This window comes from Malaclemys terrapin, chromosome 2 (assembly GCF_027887155.1).
Source record: "Malaclemys terrapin pileata isolate rMalTer1 chromosome 2, rMalTer1.hap1, whole genome shotgun sequence".
NCBI lineage: Eukaryota > Metazoa > Chordata > Testudines > Emydidae > Malaclemys > Malaclemys terrapin.
Genome location: NC_071506.1, coordinates 112,359,847 through 112,378,166, shown reverse-complemented (window position 1 = coordinate 112,378,166; position 18,320 = coordinate 112,359,847).

Below are 18,320 nucleotides of genomic sequence, written 5' to 3'. Positions count from 1 at the left end.
AGGACTGCAGTTTGCCCGTGAGCGAGAGGCTGGACTAGGGGCTGTAGTTCGCCACTGTGGCAAGAGGCTGGGCAGAGGATTGACGGTTCCCCCAGAAGGAGGCAAACAACAGAGTTGAGGCACAGCCATAGGGTGTGACCAGACAGCAAGTGTCAAAAATTGGGACAGGAGGTGGGGCGTAATAGGTGCCTATGTGAGAAAAAGACCCCAAAATCGGGACTGTCCCTATAAAATCGGGATATCAGGTCACCCTAGGCCGTGCCCTGAAGAGGACGCTGCAGTCCAGGAGTGATGCGGGTCCCCACAGACAGCAGAGATGGTGGAGAAACAGTGACAGAGAGTGAGACACCACAAGAGGAGTGTGCCCTGCTGATAGACAGAGCTAATTCCTGGAGCAACCAGCAGGCGGTGGTGAGCACGACCTGTTACAGCAGGGGTCAGCAACCTTTCAGAAGTGCTGTGCCGAGTCTTCATTCATTCACTCTAATTTAAGGTTTCGCGTGCCAGTAATACATTTTAATGTTTTTAAAAGATGTCTTTCTAGAAGTCTATAATATATAACTAAACTATTGTATGTAAAGTTAATAAGGTTTCAAAATGTTTAAGAAGCTTCATTTAAAATTAAATTAAAATGCAGAGCCCCCCCCAGACTGGTGGCCAGGACCCGGGCAGTGTGAATGCCACTGAAAATCAGCTCGCGTGCCGCCTTCGGCACCTGTGCCATAGATTGCCTACCGCTGCGTTACAGGAAGGTAGCACACCCGGACATGTAGCAATAATGCTGGATTGTGAAACTTCATGTGGAAATAGCCCTCACTGAACAGCAGTGTCTTTATTTGCTTTGATTTGTAAAATGTTTGGTATTAACAAAGATCGGTCTGTTTGAAAACTGCACACTGAGGGCATGCAATCGAATATTTCCTTTAAGTTTCTTGGTGGGCACTGAAATACAGCATCCTGTGCATACAGGTAGCTACTGTAACTGCACATTTATTGCTAAAGGCAGCAGAAGTCATAAGCTCCACTAGCTGAATAGCTCTATATCAAGTAGTTGCAAGCTTACTGCAGGGCTTATAAATTCCAGAAACAAAGCCAGCAGCACATGTAAACGTTACAAAGTGAGTAGCTGCAAAGTAAGAGGATTACAAGTTTTCGAACAGAGCTTGCATTCATTGCAACCTGAATCGTTCTGGATTTTGGTTTCTCCTCTCCCCTTCCCTGGCCTTGTTTTTCCTTTAAAAAAGTACAAAACCAAGTGTAATGAAATATCAACCCATTTAGTCCATTGTTAAGGTTAAACCCTAAGGCCAATATTTTATAAAATGACTAGGGATTTTGTTTTTCTCAATTTTTGGATGCCCAACTTGAGATCTTCAATGGGCCTGCTCTTATGAGAGTGCTGAATAACTGCTCTCCAGAAATACTTTTTATCCATTTTTTCCTGTACCTTGTTGTTACTACTGTTACTTAAGTAAAGTATTAGACGAGGAGGAAAAGTGGGGAAAACAGAGTCTTCTAGTTGGAGCATAGTACTCCAGGAAGATGACTCTCTGCTTTTAACACTTAATATTAGGGTAATGTGTTGGCAGCAAAAACTCTCAGAAAATTGTTTTATGGCATGCTGATTGGTTTGGGATTAGCATTTGTCACACATGGTTTTAGCACAATACATATGTGACAGGTTGGGTCACACAAACCCCCTTGGGAACTGCCAGCTGATGTGCCAAGACTACTCCTGCCCCTGCTTTCCCTGCCAGCTTGGGACTCCAGCACTCTGTCTTGTTGAGCCAGACACGCCAGTCTGCTCGAACACAGACCCAGAGTCTGAACCACGTGCCCCAAAACTGCAGACTTAACTGAAAGCAACTTACAGAAGTGTTCCTATCTTTAACACTCAGATGCCCAATTCCCAATGGGGTCCAAACACCAAATAAATCAGTTTTACCCTGCATAAAGCTTATGCAGGGTAAACTCATAAATTGTTTGCCCTCTATAACACTGTTAGAGAGATATGCACAGCTTTTTTTTTTTTTTTAAATAAAAGGAGATATCCTATCTCCTAGAACTGAAAGGGACCTTGAAAGGTCATTGAGTCCAGCCCCCTGTGTGACGGGTTGGATCACAGAAACCCCCTTGGGAGCTGCCACCCAATGTGCAAAGACTATCCCTGCTTCTGTTTTCCCTGCCAGCTCAGGACTCCAGCACCCTGTCTTGCTGAGCCAGACACTCCCGTCTGGCTCCAGACACAGACCCAGGGTCTGAATCACTTGTCCCAAAGCTGCAAGTTTACCTGAAAACAGCTCGCAGTAGTGTGCTTGTCTTTAGCACTCAGATGCCCAACTCCCAATGGGGTCTAAACCCAGATAAATCCGTTTTACCCTGCATAAAGCTTATGCAGGGCAAACTCATAAATTGTTCGCCCTCTATAACACTGATAGAGAGATATGCACAGTTGTTTGCTCCCCCAGGTATTAATACATACTCTGAGTAAATTACTAAATAAAAAGTGATTTTATTAAATACAGACAGTAGGATTTAAGTGGTTCAAAGTAGTAACAGACAGAACAAAGTAAGTCACCAAGCAAAATAAAATAAAATGCGCAAATCTATGCCTAATCAAACCAAATACAGATAATCTCACCCTCAGAGAGGCTTCAGTAAGTTTTTCTCAGACTGGACATCTTCCAGGCCTGGGCACAATCCTTTCCCCTGGTACAGCTCTTGTTGCAGCTCAGGTGGTAGCTAGGGGATTCTTCATGATGGCTCTTCCTCCTCTGTTCTCTTCCCCCCTTTATATATCTTTTGCATAAGGCGGGAACTCTTTGTCTCTCTGGGTTTCCACCCCCCCTCACTGGAAAAGCACCAGGTTAAAGATGGATTCCAGTTCAGGTGACATGATCACATGTCACTGCAAGACTTCATTACTCACTTGCCAGCACACACATATACAGGAAGACTCACAGGTAAATACAGCCATCTGCAGACAATGGGAGTCATCAAGATTCCAAACCATCATTAATGGTCCACACTTTACACAATTACAATAGGCCCTCAGAGTTACATTTTATATTTCTAGTTTTAGATACAAGAGTGGTACATTTATACAAATCAGATGATCACACTCAGTAGATTATAAGCTTTGTAATGATACCTTACAAGAGACCTTTTGCATGAGGCATATCCCAGTTACTTACATTCACTTATTACCGTATTTTCTCTAAAACTATCTCAGTTACATTATATTGACTTATTATCAAGTTTTTTATAAAACCATATAGACTGCACTACGTCACACCCTGCCTTTACTAGCAGGACCAAGCACTGATTTTGCCCCAGATCCCTAAGTGGCCCCCTCAAGGATTGAACTCACAACTGTGGGTTTAACAGGCCAATGCTCAAAGCACTGAACTATCCCTCCCCCCAAGCTGTTTGACCCCCCATCCCCACCGGTTTTAATACATACTATGGGTTAATTAATAAGTAAAAAGTGATTTTATTAAATACAGAAAGTAGGATTTAAGTGGTTCAAAGTAGTAACAGACAGAACAAAGTGAATTACCAAGTAAAATAAAATAAAACATGCAAATCTAAGCCTAATACAGTAATAAAACTGAATACAGATAAAATCTCACCTTCAGAGATGTTTCAGTACGTTTCTTTCAGAGACTGGATGCCTTCCTAGTCTGGGCACAATCCTTTCCCCTGGTACAGCCCTTGTCCCAGCTCAGGTGGTAGCTAGAGGATTTCTCATGATGGCTGCCCCCCTTTGTTCTGTTCCACTCACTTATATATCTTTTGCATAAGGCAGGAATCCTTTGTCCCTCTCTGGGTTCCCTCCCCCTCCTTCTCAATGGAAAAGCACCAGGTTAAAGATGGATTCCAGTTCAGGTGACATGATCACATGTCACTATAAGACTTCATAACCCACTTGCCAGCACACAGATATACAGGAAGACTTACAAATAAAACAGAGCCATCTACAGTCAATTGTCCTGGTTGATGGGAGCCATCAAGATTCCAAACCACCATTAATGGCTCACACTTTGCATAATTACAATAGGCCCTCAGAGTTATATTTCATATTTCTAGTTTCTGATAGAAGAGTGATACATTTATACAAATAGGATGACCACATTCAGTAGATTAAGCTTTGTAATGATACCTTACAAGAGACCTTTTGCATGAAGCATATTCTAGTTACATTATATTCACACTCATTAGCATATTTTTATAAAATCATATAAAGTGCAATGTCACAACATTTAAATACCGTTCTTCCAAAGGTGTAAGCATGGTTCTTGTGATCAGAGTAGCTAGGTCCTTACTGTTCAATAAACTAGCTATAAACCTGGCTATAAACTGTGACAGTTTATTGTTTGATTAGGACTTTCAACACTGACTGGATAAGTGGTGTTAGAAGAATTCTAGCACCATAGTTAAGCACAGTTTGCTGGCAAGGTGTTAATAAGACTTCCCAAGCTAGTGTTGACGGGCCTTTGTGCAAACTGTATAACTCAGCTCTTTTTAATTATAGCTTTTTGGTTAGAATGACAGAGATGTTCCAGACTGTGATTCAAACCTTAAAATGCCCAGATTTTATAAGAAGAAAAGTCTTGCAGTTCAGAATGTACCCCTCCATAAACTCTTTGGCCTACGTCCTGAACCCTACTGTATTGTGTTATAAATGCTGCATTATTTACATTGATCTTTCATCTAATAGCAGCAGGTTATAAAAATCTTTGTTTGGTATATAGGTAGATATGCTAACATTTGTCCATTTAAGGTAAATTATAATACTAGAGAAATGAGTTAAAAAAAAAAAGAAATCTGGGTGCATCTAGAAAACAACAAAGCAGTGTACATGAGCTAAATCCCACAAGTTAACATTTGTCCACACACACAGCCAAACCAAATAAATGGAGTTTTCTTTAATCTGGTTAGTAAACTGCAAAAAGACTGTAACAGGGATAATAGGATAAAGATACTAAAAAGGAATGCTGTTGTTAAACAAAGGAGGAGATCTGAGAATGATGGTTTTGTGTTAGGAGAGTAGGCTGTGTGTGTAATGTTGTGAACTCTGCTATGATGCTTCCTGGAACTTTGCATAAATAGCATATAAAAAGTGTTGAGTATGAATTTCCTCACTCATGAGTAACCTATTACTATGAGATTCAAATCACTAAAGGCCAAATTCTGGCCTCAGTTACACAGGCACAACCCTCACTGAATTGTCACTCCAAGTAATGCCTACAGTACATCTTGACCAAACAAAATAATACAAAACATTGGAACATAAGGCAAAAACCACAATCATGAGTTTAGGTTGTTTGTTTTGTCTCCATGGGACATCATACAATCTGTAGTCATTAATCATTTTTATTAAACTGTAAAGGGGAGAAAAGCTTTCTACTGCTTGCATAACTAAAGAAAGACACACACCCTTTAGGTTAGCCTCCAGAACTGTTTCCATGACAAACTCCACAAATAGTATATGTACTGTACAACACAGAGCTTTTTTTTATAAATGTGGTTACTGTGCATGGGATATCTCATTTCTCACTGATGAATGGCCAATTTGCAGACACATGGATATCTTAATAGGATGTCCCAATCTTGCATTCAGACACACAAATGTCACTTAAAGTGGGCATTTATATTCCTATGTGTTAATCTTAGTATCCAAAAGCGGTGTTTAGATATCCTATTAAGCCACCATGTTTGAAAACAAAGAGTCCAGTACCGTGAGATACTAGAATTAATAACAGAACTCCTTCTAATAGTGTTCATAGAGTAGATATAAAAAGTTCCAGAAATGAGAAGTATGGGTGCCGTGTAATTTAATATGTTCACATAAGGTCCAATAGACTTCCTTGGGTGCTGTGGGTACTCAGCACTTCTGAAAATGTATTTTTTCAATGCCCTTTATTGGTCACTGTCATTACAGTATTTCTTAGTTCAGAAAATGCCTAATGGACAACACCACTCAGGGTTTTCATCAGGAAACTGGGTGCTATATGCACTTTGGAGAATGAAAACGGATCATAGTGGGTTGTTAGTAATAGAGTCTGCCAAGCTAGTCATTACAAAGAATTTATTCACTGGGTCTGGCACTCTGTTTTGTTCAAAAATTTGTCTGTACACTGAGCATGATTTGTATTAATTTGTTCATTATTTGTAATTGTTCATGAACAGGTTTTATAAACATATTTGGGTTTGAGTTATAAACACTGGTACATGCCTGAACATTCCTAGTGTCTCCTAACATGGAAGCAGTTGTCCACGGTACTTGAATGAGCCCAGCCATAATATCTACCTAATCCAAAGCACTATTATCATTTGCCTTGGAGCAGTCCTGCACGTGCATCTTCTTATACATGGTACAACCACAAATTAAAGCTCGTGCCAGCGAATCAGCATTTCTGGTGCAATAATCATCCTCTCTGTAAATTCCGTGTTCTCTGGATTTCATTCAGGTGCCAGGCAGACAGACAGGGTTATATGCTGTTATAATTGCACAGATAAACAAAACCTTGCATAACCAAACTCTCAAGGAGAACCACCTTCAGAATCTCCTATCGTGTGCAATCGTTTCCAACAGAGTAGTGCTGCAAAGGTGAATCTGACAACTTCTGCTAGCAGCAGATAATCAAATTAGTAATTAGTCTGTAAGCATAATTTAATTATTAACAGCAGTGATAAAAGGTTACAGTCAATGGCTCTTCAAGCTAAAGAAGCCCTTGGCTGTTTAAATACACTCTGTAAACTACACCTTTAATTTTTGCCATCTGTCATTTGATCCAAAACCTATGCTAATACAGTAATCCACAACAAGAAAGAAGGTGGGTTGATAGACATGTCTTGTTTGTTATTGTTGCTACAGGCTAGAAAATAACTCATCATTGCCAAAAATAAATAAGATCAAAGTGAAACTTTCAATGATTTTTGTTTCACGGCTTCTTTTCCTCATTTTGTCAGGGATATATCTGTTATCAGAGGTCCTCCTACACAATTGTTTTTTGGGGAAGAGGTACATTCAAGCATTGTATGAGAGAAATATGATAATTAAAACTTCCCAAAGACGGACTAGAAATAGAATATAATCTCTGGACAAAAATTCTCTGCTTCTATCCACTGTGGATCGCAATTGCAAATTTCGCATACAACTACTCCATGTGTGAGACCAGTGCAGAATATGCAGCAGAAATCATCCTAAAGATAAGATTTCTGCAATGATGATTGCAGAAGAGAATTTTGCTGAGGGGTCAGCCTTTTCTTCTACAGTATGCACTGTGGCAACATGAATGAATCACAGTTTAAAGGATAGATTCCCTTCCCAGCTATCTTTATAAAATAGTGGTGAACACTGTAAAACAAATTTTTTCATTCATATTCATTTGAATCCTCAAATGAATTTGCATTGACGGTGTTTGAAGAACTTTTTGACACTGAGTCCGGGGCAAGAATGTTCACCAGAATAGTGAAACTTAAGTGAATATTGCAGAATAGTCATGGGAAGCAAATTTTGATTAGGTAGAGGAAATAACTGTCTCCCAGATGCTGGTCTTTGGGCACTAGTACAATATAAATAATATAGAAATAATGTAAGTGAAATTATAATTAATAATAGTAGTATAGTCTAGTAGATAGAGTACTGGACTGGAATTCAGGAGTCTTGGATTCTATTCCCAGTAAGTGAGACTCAAGATATCTGCGTTCTGTTTCTGGCTCTGCCATTGGCCTGCTGGGTGACCTTGGGCAAGTCACTTCACCTCTCCGTGCCTCAGTTTCTCCATTTGTGAAATGGGGATAGTGATAGTGACCTCCTTTTAAAGCCCCTTAAGATTTAATCATGAAAAGCGCTAGATAAGAGTTTGACATTATTATTATTAAACACAAGTATTTGCTATGGAAATGTGAGCCTAGCAGTTAGGCTAATCCAATAAAAAAAACCATAATCATACTGTGTCCTGCATGTCTAATCAAAATATTTTGATTATTGAACATTAAATACTCAACAGAGTGCTTGTAAACAAGCTACGGACCAAGAACTATTCGCAGAAATTATTCAGCAAATTTCGAAGAGCAACTAAATCCTAAAAAATTGCAATCTGTTCAAACATTCCTGAGTAGAAAGAGGTGAAATTAGTCAAATTAACAATTACTTAATAAGTATATGCAAAACCTTCATTATAGAATTAACACTGTGCATTTGTACAGCATCTGTCATCCAATGGTCTCAGAAATCATTACAAATATTAATGAATAATGAACTTAATCTGTGAAGTTGGAGGTATTGCTATTTCCACTTTATGGAGCGGGAAATCTAGGCATAACTAAGTGACTTGTGGGCAAGCAGTTTCAGAGCTAGGAACCTAACTCAGTTAGACTAGTATTCTGCTAATGAATTTCTCCAGTTCATAGGGACTGCACATGCTGACTTATAACACATCAGTCTGCATGGTTTAACATGGAGTACTGCATGCCTGGATCTTCATATTAAAGCTGACAGTGATTGCAATCAACTTGGTTTTATAGAAATTTGGTGCAGCTCTTGGGCATCAGTCAAGTTGCTCATTCAGCCATTTGCTCAGCAAAACAGGAGCATCTCATTCTACATAGACACCCAGGGAATGTGTACACAGCAAAGAAAAACCCACTGCTGTTCCATGCCAGCTGACTCAGGCTTGCTGGGCTTGGGCTTGTTTCATTGCTGTGCAGAGTTCCAGGCTCGGGCTGGAGCCAAAGCACTGGGAGCCTCCCACCCTACAGGATCCTAGATCCCAGGCTTCAGCCTAAACCCAGAAGTTTACACAGCAATGAAACAGCCCTGAAGCCCCGTGAGCCTGAGTCTGCTGGCACAGGCCAGCTGCGACTTTTTCTTTGCTGTGTAGACATACCCCAAGAGAACTCTCCCAGGAAGAATCCAATACAGAGGTAATAGGGCTTAGTCATGTATCTGTTCCTATCCCCATTGTGTGAGCGAGCACACACACACACACACACACGCTCCTATTGTTATCAAATCCAAGGTTCACTCATGCAGGTGTTGGGTACAGTAGCATTGGGAGTTTGTTTCTCTTTTTCAGGCAGGCTTTAGGAAAAACCTTTTGATCACTCTTCTTTGATTCCTTTTTTGGTGAGTCATGTTTTATTTCAGGGCAAAATTATATCACTCAAACATTTTAAAATAATGCACCATGTCAAAGTTGTTTTGAACCCTCCTACCCTTTGTAAACCCTCCTTTTACCCCTAAAAAAAGTGATTCCTGTGTTAACAAGCAGTTGGGTGGTAACTGCTGTCTGTCACTTTATTTTTGTAATTTTCCTGTTCAGATACGCTTTATTTCAACTGTCTATTAATTGATGATGGAGGTTATCTGACAATCACTACTGACAAGCCCTGGCAGTTGCACCAGGGCCCTACCTACTGCTGAGGTATGATGAAAAATAAAGTGTAACTTGATTCTATTGTTGAACACTCACGTGAAAATTGGCACTAACACTGCTCTGCAAGCATCAGCAAAAGATGAACAATAAGAGGGGGAAGTCACATAGTCTTTTACAATTAAGACATGCTAGTCTCAGAAAAAATACAGAGGACAGATTTTTAAGAGACCTGAAGAGAGAAGGCTCTTATTGTATGGTAGGCACGATTTCTTTGTTCTGAATCAAAACGAAACCTAAATATTTCAAAATTCTCTGCAAGGGAACATTCTAAACATCTTCATTCTCAGTATATTGAAACATTTCATTTTGATCTTCACTTTTTTCTTGTGATGCTCACACCAAGGCCCCCAAGCATTACTGAATGCTGGCAAATGCATAGCTGGAAACCAGTCTGACTCACTTGTGTATTAGTATTGTTAAAATAGATATTAGGGTTAGATGAATGTGTTTAGTGTTTAGATTTTATGGAATGCTTGTAGGATGCTGCATGTATTCATCTTACTTATTATAGCTGTATCCCATGCTATAACATAATATATTTGTTCTGAAACTCTGTTCCATGGTGGCCCATTTGGATTCAATAGGCCTTCCTGATGGGCAGGAGAACACCTTCTGTAGGAAACCAGCATTTTGCATTCGGAGAAATTTTTTTCCCTATTTGGTGAGGTACAAAGACTTTGTTGATTGCTCCCCACCCTCAGGTTACATGCAGAAGCACTTATTCCATCAGCTTGAGCTGTAGGGAGATGGGGATAAAAATCCCTGACCAGAAGGAATTAAGGTCTTTTTATGCTGTTTGGGCTGTAAGGGGCAAAGATTCCTAAACATAAGCAAGAGATTTCCCAGACTAACCTGGGTTAACCCTAATGGGCATATAGAGCTGGCATATTTAGCAGCTCTATCGTTATCTGAAACCTAAGACTGCAACTTGTTTGTGTGCGTATGTTAATCTGTTTTAATCTTGTAATTAATGCTATTTTTTTCCTAGTTAATAAATCCTTAGTTAGTTTACTATAGGATTGGCTATAAGCATTGTCTTTGGTGTGAAATCTAAGGTGTAAATTTACCTGGGGTAAGTGACTGGTCTTTGGGACTGGGAACAACCTGAATATTTTGTAATCTTTAGTGTAAAGTGACCACCTATCACAGAGTCAAGCTAGCCAGGGTAGCAAGATAGATCGGACTGCCCAAGAGGAATGTCTGTGACTCCAAGTTAAAGCTGTGTAGTGCCTGAGGAGTTTACACTTGGTTGGTGAAATCTGAGTATAGAATTCACAACCAGTTTTGGGTTTGTGCCCTGGTTCTTAAGTCTGCCCTGAGGTTGGTATTCTCACTCATGAGTCACTCCAGACTATGTCAAATGAAAAGTAGTTTAAAAAAACATTTATTTCCAAAAATGTCAAAACGAGACATTTTAACATTGTCAGAACATTTTTCGGTTTCTCTCTGAAACAAAATTTTAGCAAAATTGAGACTATTCCATGAGACAAGATGGGTGAGGTAATATCTTTACTGGACCAACTTCTGTTGGGGAAAGAGACAAGTTTTCCATCTTAGGCAGAGCTCTTCTTCAGGTCCCACAAAGGTCCCAATTCCATGAAGCATTTAGATTTTGATGGAAAATGATTCTGTCAAAGTTGATCTGATCAGCTGTAGTTAACAGCCCTTTGGCGACTTGTTCACCCTGGTCACAGCACAGGGAGACCCTATTTGGTGACAGTGAATGCACAAGACATGTTTTAGTTAATCCAGAAGCTAGAGAACCAGACAACTACAGGGCTGTAGTCCAATAACCTCAGTAAAGAATCTCCTTAATATTCATTCCAGATGAGATCTGTCTCTTCTCTCCCATGAGAGAGATTACACTATGTACTGAATCTTGTTAAAGATATCGAGAAGGTATCCATTATTGCCAACCCCAAACATTTAAAAATCTTAAGGTTTCAAGACAAATAAGGCCTTTTCAGTGCTTTTTCTTTGTCTTCTGGTTTCTGGGTCTTTAGGAAAACACTCAGGTCATGTTTTCAAGCTTTTCTCTGTAATCACGAGGGCTAGGCACTTAATTTTTGTTTTAAATTGAAAGTTGACATTATCATGGAACGTCATGACTCCAGGACCTGAGACTTTAAGATCACTAAATATTGCAAGACTTGGTAAAAACACCAGATATCTGCTGGAAGCTTGAGGTATCTCCAAATGTGGATGTCCCCTCAAAATCGACCTATTACTGATTTGTGGATAGTCTTAATTTCTTTTCCATTGTGCACTGGAGAGAGGGAAAGAGAAGGAAGGGAAGTTAGGAAACATTACAATTTCATACAGCATCTTAACACAAGACTGGAACCATCTTCCCCCATCTGAGTTTGACGTTGCGTCATACAAAATCTAGCGGCTACATTCATGTATGGCAATATATTCATTAGGGGAAGAAAATAAATAATTGTAGACTTCTAATTTATGGGCTTGATTCTCCTCCCTCTTTCCCCAGAGTAAATCTGTTGAAGTCAGTGTTCTTGCACCAGTGTCAGGCCCTGTATCTTCACTCTTCTGTTATTTCGTACCCAAGATTATGCCACCAAGTGATTCTGATATAGTTTGAATTTTCCTTGGAAAACTAGGGTTTCCCTCAGACACCTCTGTTCTCTGATGCGCCATTGACTTCAGCAGAATTGCACTGGTATAAATGAAAAGATAATTCAGTCCATAGTGCGACTGCCAAAAATAAGGACAGCGAGAAAACAATGAACTTCTACATTTGAACTGTTACATTTACAGTTGAATTGCAGTTGCCAATATAAGCCATTACTGTCAGTTGTTCCTAAATTAAGCATAACAATTCGCTGCAGGCAGCAACTTGGCATATGAGGCTTGGCAAGTGATTAGTCAATAATATGACTTAATCTGTTTCGGTTATTTAAATATTGCCAACAGCTGAGAGAGTGCCTGTTGAAAAGTAATGTGCCTATGAAAAGTTGTAAAACAATGCTGGGTACATATTACCAAGTATTTTCTGTGAATATTGATTTGAATTTTTAACTGATTCCCCTGGCTAAGTTTGCTGTCCTGAATTTCCATGTGTTGAATTTTGCTAGTAAGAAAGTTAACAGGATGTACATTTTAAAATTGCTTTCGCAATTTACTGCCTCCCAACCAAAGAGCAGTAACAATGCCATGTGAATTGTGACCAATCGGAGCTAATCAGTAAACACAGGTAGTCTGTACCTTAGTGGTAGACCCAGGTCATTTTTACTAGACCACCTCATACAAAGTACTTTGAGGCTCTTTTCAGTAGGTAGGCAAAGTGTAAAGTGGGTCCAATAATACCCACCCACTTCTGTGCTGCAAAACCATGATATCAGTGAAAAGCATTATAATTAGTTCCATATTTCAGAAGGTATAATTAATTTGTCTTTTCCTCTTCACACAACAAACAATATAAGGAAACCATATGAACATGGTGGGTTCCAAGTAATCGGGCTTGCTGAATATGCACAAACATGCAAGGCATACTTAGATACATGCTGCTGCTTTGATAGGTTCCTGGCAGCTTCTACAATGTAGAACACAGTAAGCACCACTAGAGGGCTCACAAGTGACTTATAGGGATGTTAGCCTATTTCTATTACTGGAATAACTATGACATATAGACTGATTCTCATTTATGCTAAAGCCACTCTACATCATGCTAGCAGTGTAAAGGAGCCTCTGAGTGGGTGTAAACCTAATTTACTCCCACTTAAAAGCTCTTTTTCAGTGCCAGAGTGATGTAAATGAAATTCAGGTGCACAGTTTTAGCGAGCTGGCTGGGAGGCATTTTGGCTTTGGAACCTTAACACCTGAGGATCATTCCTGCCCATTCCTCTCTCCCCTCCCCCAGCCAAAATGCATGGAGCTCCCATTCTGCACTGTTGTCCCATAGCAAGCTAACTTTCCTTTTTTAACCAAGTGTTTTGGTTTTTGGAATAATATAAGTCGCCATGCCCAACCAGGTCATGTACCTTCCCCAGAAGGGTGAAGGGTCTTCTGCTCCACCCTGCGCTGCACTGGGGAGAGAGGGAGAGAGAATATGCTCCTATCGGTTTTTAAAATAGATTTGTTGCTATTAAATGTTGTTAAATTTTTTTATAAATGGCCTGTTACATTGTCTGTGCTATGAATAGTGTGAATAGTTTATTTTGCATCAGGTAGTTTTAAGCTTGTATATGCATCCCCTAGCATTGCCCAGAGAGGCTGAGTGCATATTTAAATATATAAACTATAACTGCCAGCATTCTTTGCCCCAAAGGATTTTGACTCCTTGTTTTTACTGGAAGCGTGAACGCCTTGTTGGTAAAAAAAAAAAAAAAAAGCCTTGGGGGACCAAACCTCCTCTTTTGTCCCACTCCCTATGATCTGCTCAGTTCCATAGATCTACCATGGGGAAGCAGAGACCACAAGTCCCACCACCCAAATGTGCACTTCGAAGAAGTTGACTTGCTTCACGTGCTCATCCCTGCTTACCTGCCCAGATCTAGCAGTGCAAATGCACTCAAGCCAGTATAGAACATGATACCATATGGGATGCGGATAGCTGTATGCAGCATTCCACTACGGTTCCACCACTTTCCACTCATGCTTCGCTGATACCTTCAGTGCCTGTCCGTGAAAATTTGGCTTTGTGATTCTAGTCTTAATAGGAATTGTAAGACAAACAGAGAAAAGTTGATATCCCTGGGTGCTAATCAGGGAGCTTACTGGCCCTTTGTGGCTGTGGTGACAGCTCGTCAGAAAGTTTCATTTCATTCCAGGGATCCAAACATTGTGTAGTGAGAAAAAAGCAATGGGGCAGGAAAAGATTCTAAAGATAATAATAATAATAAAGAAGATGTTCTATAGTGAAATATCAAGAGTTATTCAATAGTTTCTGCTGTCTTGATAATCTCCAGGTGTTCTGCAGTAGCATGATCTGCACCTGCCTTTGTTATTTCAGTAACAGAGTCTCCTCCACCAAGCCCTCTCTTGTGTTGTAAATCTCCCCTGAAAAGAATCAGAGTAGATAATATTTGATATGTTGTCATGGAATTGGAAACCCCTTTCCATCTTTGCCTGTTTGGGCAGATACAGTACCATGAAGGTTTCTTGGCAACCCTTCTCTTGAGGAGTTTGGCTCATGTTTCATTTTTCAGTCTGGTAGAGAGTTTGTAATTGTAGCTGTGCATCGTCCTTCATCGTCCATTCCATGATTTATCTGCTTTAGGACTTAGCTTGTGCTGTACACACTGGATCTGTCTGTGGGCTAGAGATTCAGGGTGAGCTAAGGCCTGTGTGTGCCCAGAAACTCCATAAAGAATGGCCTGTATGCTTACTATACTTCAGCCCTTCATCAAAAGGGATGGTATGTTCTCTTCAAGATTTGAATGAGTGTAAATACAATTGGACTGTAGACACTGGGTCTTTGACTTTCAGGCATTGACCTTTTCACTAGTATTGACTAGTAATAGCTTTATGATAGGTTGCTGACTACTAAAGTGGCCTTCTATATATCTAATTGGTGACAGTGATCCATTTTTCAGATTCAGAAGGATATTTGCCCTCTGAAGACTCTAATATTTAGGGAACAGGCTCCTTTATACAAATATCCTCTGATTCTGACATTACCCTCCTCTGCATATCAGGCCCTAAGACTCTGTTGCCATTTCCACAGGACCCTGTCTATTCCACAAAGACCCACACCCCTGCTTCCAATAGAGCTCTCTGTTCCCTTTGCCTAACTATCTCCAGCTCTAACCCATGTGCATCTATCAGGACCTAAGCATCTAAAGCATATTAATGTGTTCCTGTTTCAAACCACATCACACATACATCTTCTAACCTTTGGTAGTATGCCTTATACTCTCTTTGGAAAGAAGCTGTCATTTCAAATAATTGCTATTATTGTTCCTAGTGCCTAGATGCTACTGTGATGGGCACCTCAGATATTACTGAAATAGATAGATAGTAACTACTATTTACTACTCACATTTTTTTGGCAGATAACAGCACTTTAGATATCTGTCTACAAGAACTGCTAGTTCTGCTATTTGCCAATGTGATGTTGTTCATTTGATTCATGGTCTCATACTTTAAGAATTGCCTTGTTGCTTTTTCACAGCTTGAGCGTACTGACTGGTAATTAGAGATTTATCAAAGTAAGATTGGACCTGGATACCATGATGATGGACACCTTACACATGTAACAATTTAAGTACCTGTGTGTTTTAAATTATCTACTTAATTTGCTTCCCTTTTTAGAAAGCAGACTTACCTATTGCTTTTTCTGTTCTGGGCCTTCAGTGCAATAGAATCTGTTATGTTTACATCATACAGAGAAGTTAGATAAAAACACGAAATACTCTGCTGGTAGGTTGTAAACTAACAACTTTATTTCTTAGAATTCAGAACAATAAAATACAAGAACTCAAAAACGAGAGAGACGAATCAGGCTGCTCCCTAAAAAAGAGAGGCACAAATCAACCCCTTCCTTACTCTAGGTTGGTTTTCTACAGAACTGACTTCGATCACACACTTCCCTACAGAGCCCCCTAGCCTGCAAACAGGACCAAGAAAACCCCTTAGGATTTAAAATGACAGCTTGTAATGTTTACACTATTTTCACTACACCATATATCCATATGAAATCAGAGTATGTTTAAGATATAGCCTTAACTCTAAACAATTCAAATTAATCTTTTGTTTCTCTTTTCTCCCAGAATGTAGGCAACCACAGTCCAGATTTCCAAGATAAAGTTCTTCACAAATATTCAAATAAACTTAAAAAAACACAATCAGAACAACATTAATTCATGCAGAAATAATTGGGAATATGCCGTTAATTTGCTAATCAAAGACATTTGACAAATCTACCACTAACTGTTGCATCAGGGACTATAATTATATCCTGATTTTCAGAGTTGCTGAGCACCGCACCTGCACCTCACACTGACCTTATAAAGTATGAACTAAATAAAATAAATAAATAAATTAATGGAGATATCCCATCTCCTAGAACTGGAAGGGACCCTGAAAGGTCATCAAGTCCAGCCCCCTGCCTTCATTAGCAGGACCAAGTACTGATTTTGTCCCAGATCCCTAAGTGGCCCTCTCAAGGATTGAGCTCACAACCCTGGGTTTAGCAGGCCAATGCTCAAACCACTGAGCTATCCCTCCCCTAAAGGGACAATTTGAAGAAATGGAAATGAACTGTGAGTTATAGCTCTCAGAGGCCCCAGTAAGAATCAGTGCCTCTCTAATGTTTACACTGGGAATTTGAAGGGTTTATTCACTCTTTACACTTCTTGTCTTGTGCCCTGATTCAGAAAGCACTTAAGCACACAAGCAACCACATCCCCCTTCAGCTAAGAATGTGCTTAGGTCCCACAAGTGCTTCACTGAATCAAGGCCTTTGTGTTACAGTGAAACAGAAGCACACTTTATGTTGCACTTTGACTGTATACCCACCTCACAAAGAGCTCTTTTGTTCATCTCTCGTACAGGGGTCAGGCTTGTGCTCTAATTTTATCCTCTGAATCCTTCTTATTAATGGATTTTCAAGCCTAATGCCTAAAGTTAGGCCTCAAAATCCCTGTGTAGGAGTATAATTAAAAGATGCCCAATTTTCATAGTTCACGAGCATCTCCAACCCCCTGCTTGGTGTAATATATTACTCTGAAGATGCATTATATGGGTTTTGCACCCTCCCGGAAGTATCCAGATGCCAGCTTGCACAATCCATTGGCTGCTTCTGATACAGCCTTTCCAATGGGTTGTGATCCAGTCTAATGAGATTTGTTATTAGAAGGCTAAAGTCTTGTTTTGTTTTTTTGCCAGCTCGCCTGAATTGTGCATTCTCTCTCCCTTCTATCAACTACTGCTGAAGTTCATGTATTTATAAGCATGACTAACAACCATCAGGCACATTCTTGCTGTGATTTATCATGCAGTTGTTTTGCATTCCTGAAATGTAAAATAAACACAAAGTAAAGCAACATACAAGATATTTATTTTAAAAAAAACAAAGAGGGAAGGGGAATGATTCCTTCAAGCAGACAATTCCATCCCTAAATATCTCCACGTATGTAAATAAATCAGGCTGTTCATTCAGTTCTGATAAAATTTAAAATAAAGAAATGAGTCCTGATGAGTTTCTCCTGAGATCTGGAAACTATTTTAATGCAGAAAAGATACAAATTATGCTTTGTAATCCAGATATTACTCACTTTTTCAACAGTTCACAGCCCAACCTGAAAGCATAGGCAGCAATAGAGCAGCTCAGAACACAAGATTTCCTTCCTGATTGACCTTTAGACTCAAAATCGCCTCTCTTGGAGCCTCATTCAATTCCCATTGAGATCAATGGCAGTTGGATCAAGTCCTTAATGCTTAGTATCAATGGTCAATCTCCACTGACAAGGAGCAATGGTCTCAAGTTGCAGTGGGGAAGGTCTAAGCTGGATATTAGGGAAAAACTATTTCACTAGGAGGGTGGTGAAGCACTGGAATGGGTTACCTAGGGAGTTGGTGGAATCTCCATCCTCAGAGGTTTTTAAGGCCTTGGCTGGGATGATTTAGTTGGGGTTGGTCCTGCTTTGAGCAGGGGGTTGGACTAGATGACCTCCTGAGGTCCCTTCCAACCCTGATATTCTATGATTCTATTCTCCAATCTCTTAATAACGCATGCACTAGGATGGACACTGCAACCAAGGTATGTATACAAGAAACAAGAGTTCAAACTCAGCTATTGAAAAGTCTGAGGAGAGACCTGAAACATCAGGATAATCAAACATTACCAATGGTCCAGGAAGGTGACTTTTTCCAAACTCTTCCTTGACTATCCCTGCTGAGTGCAACTACATCAGT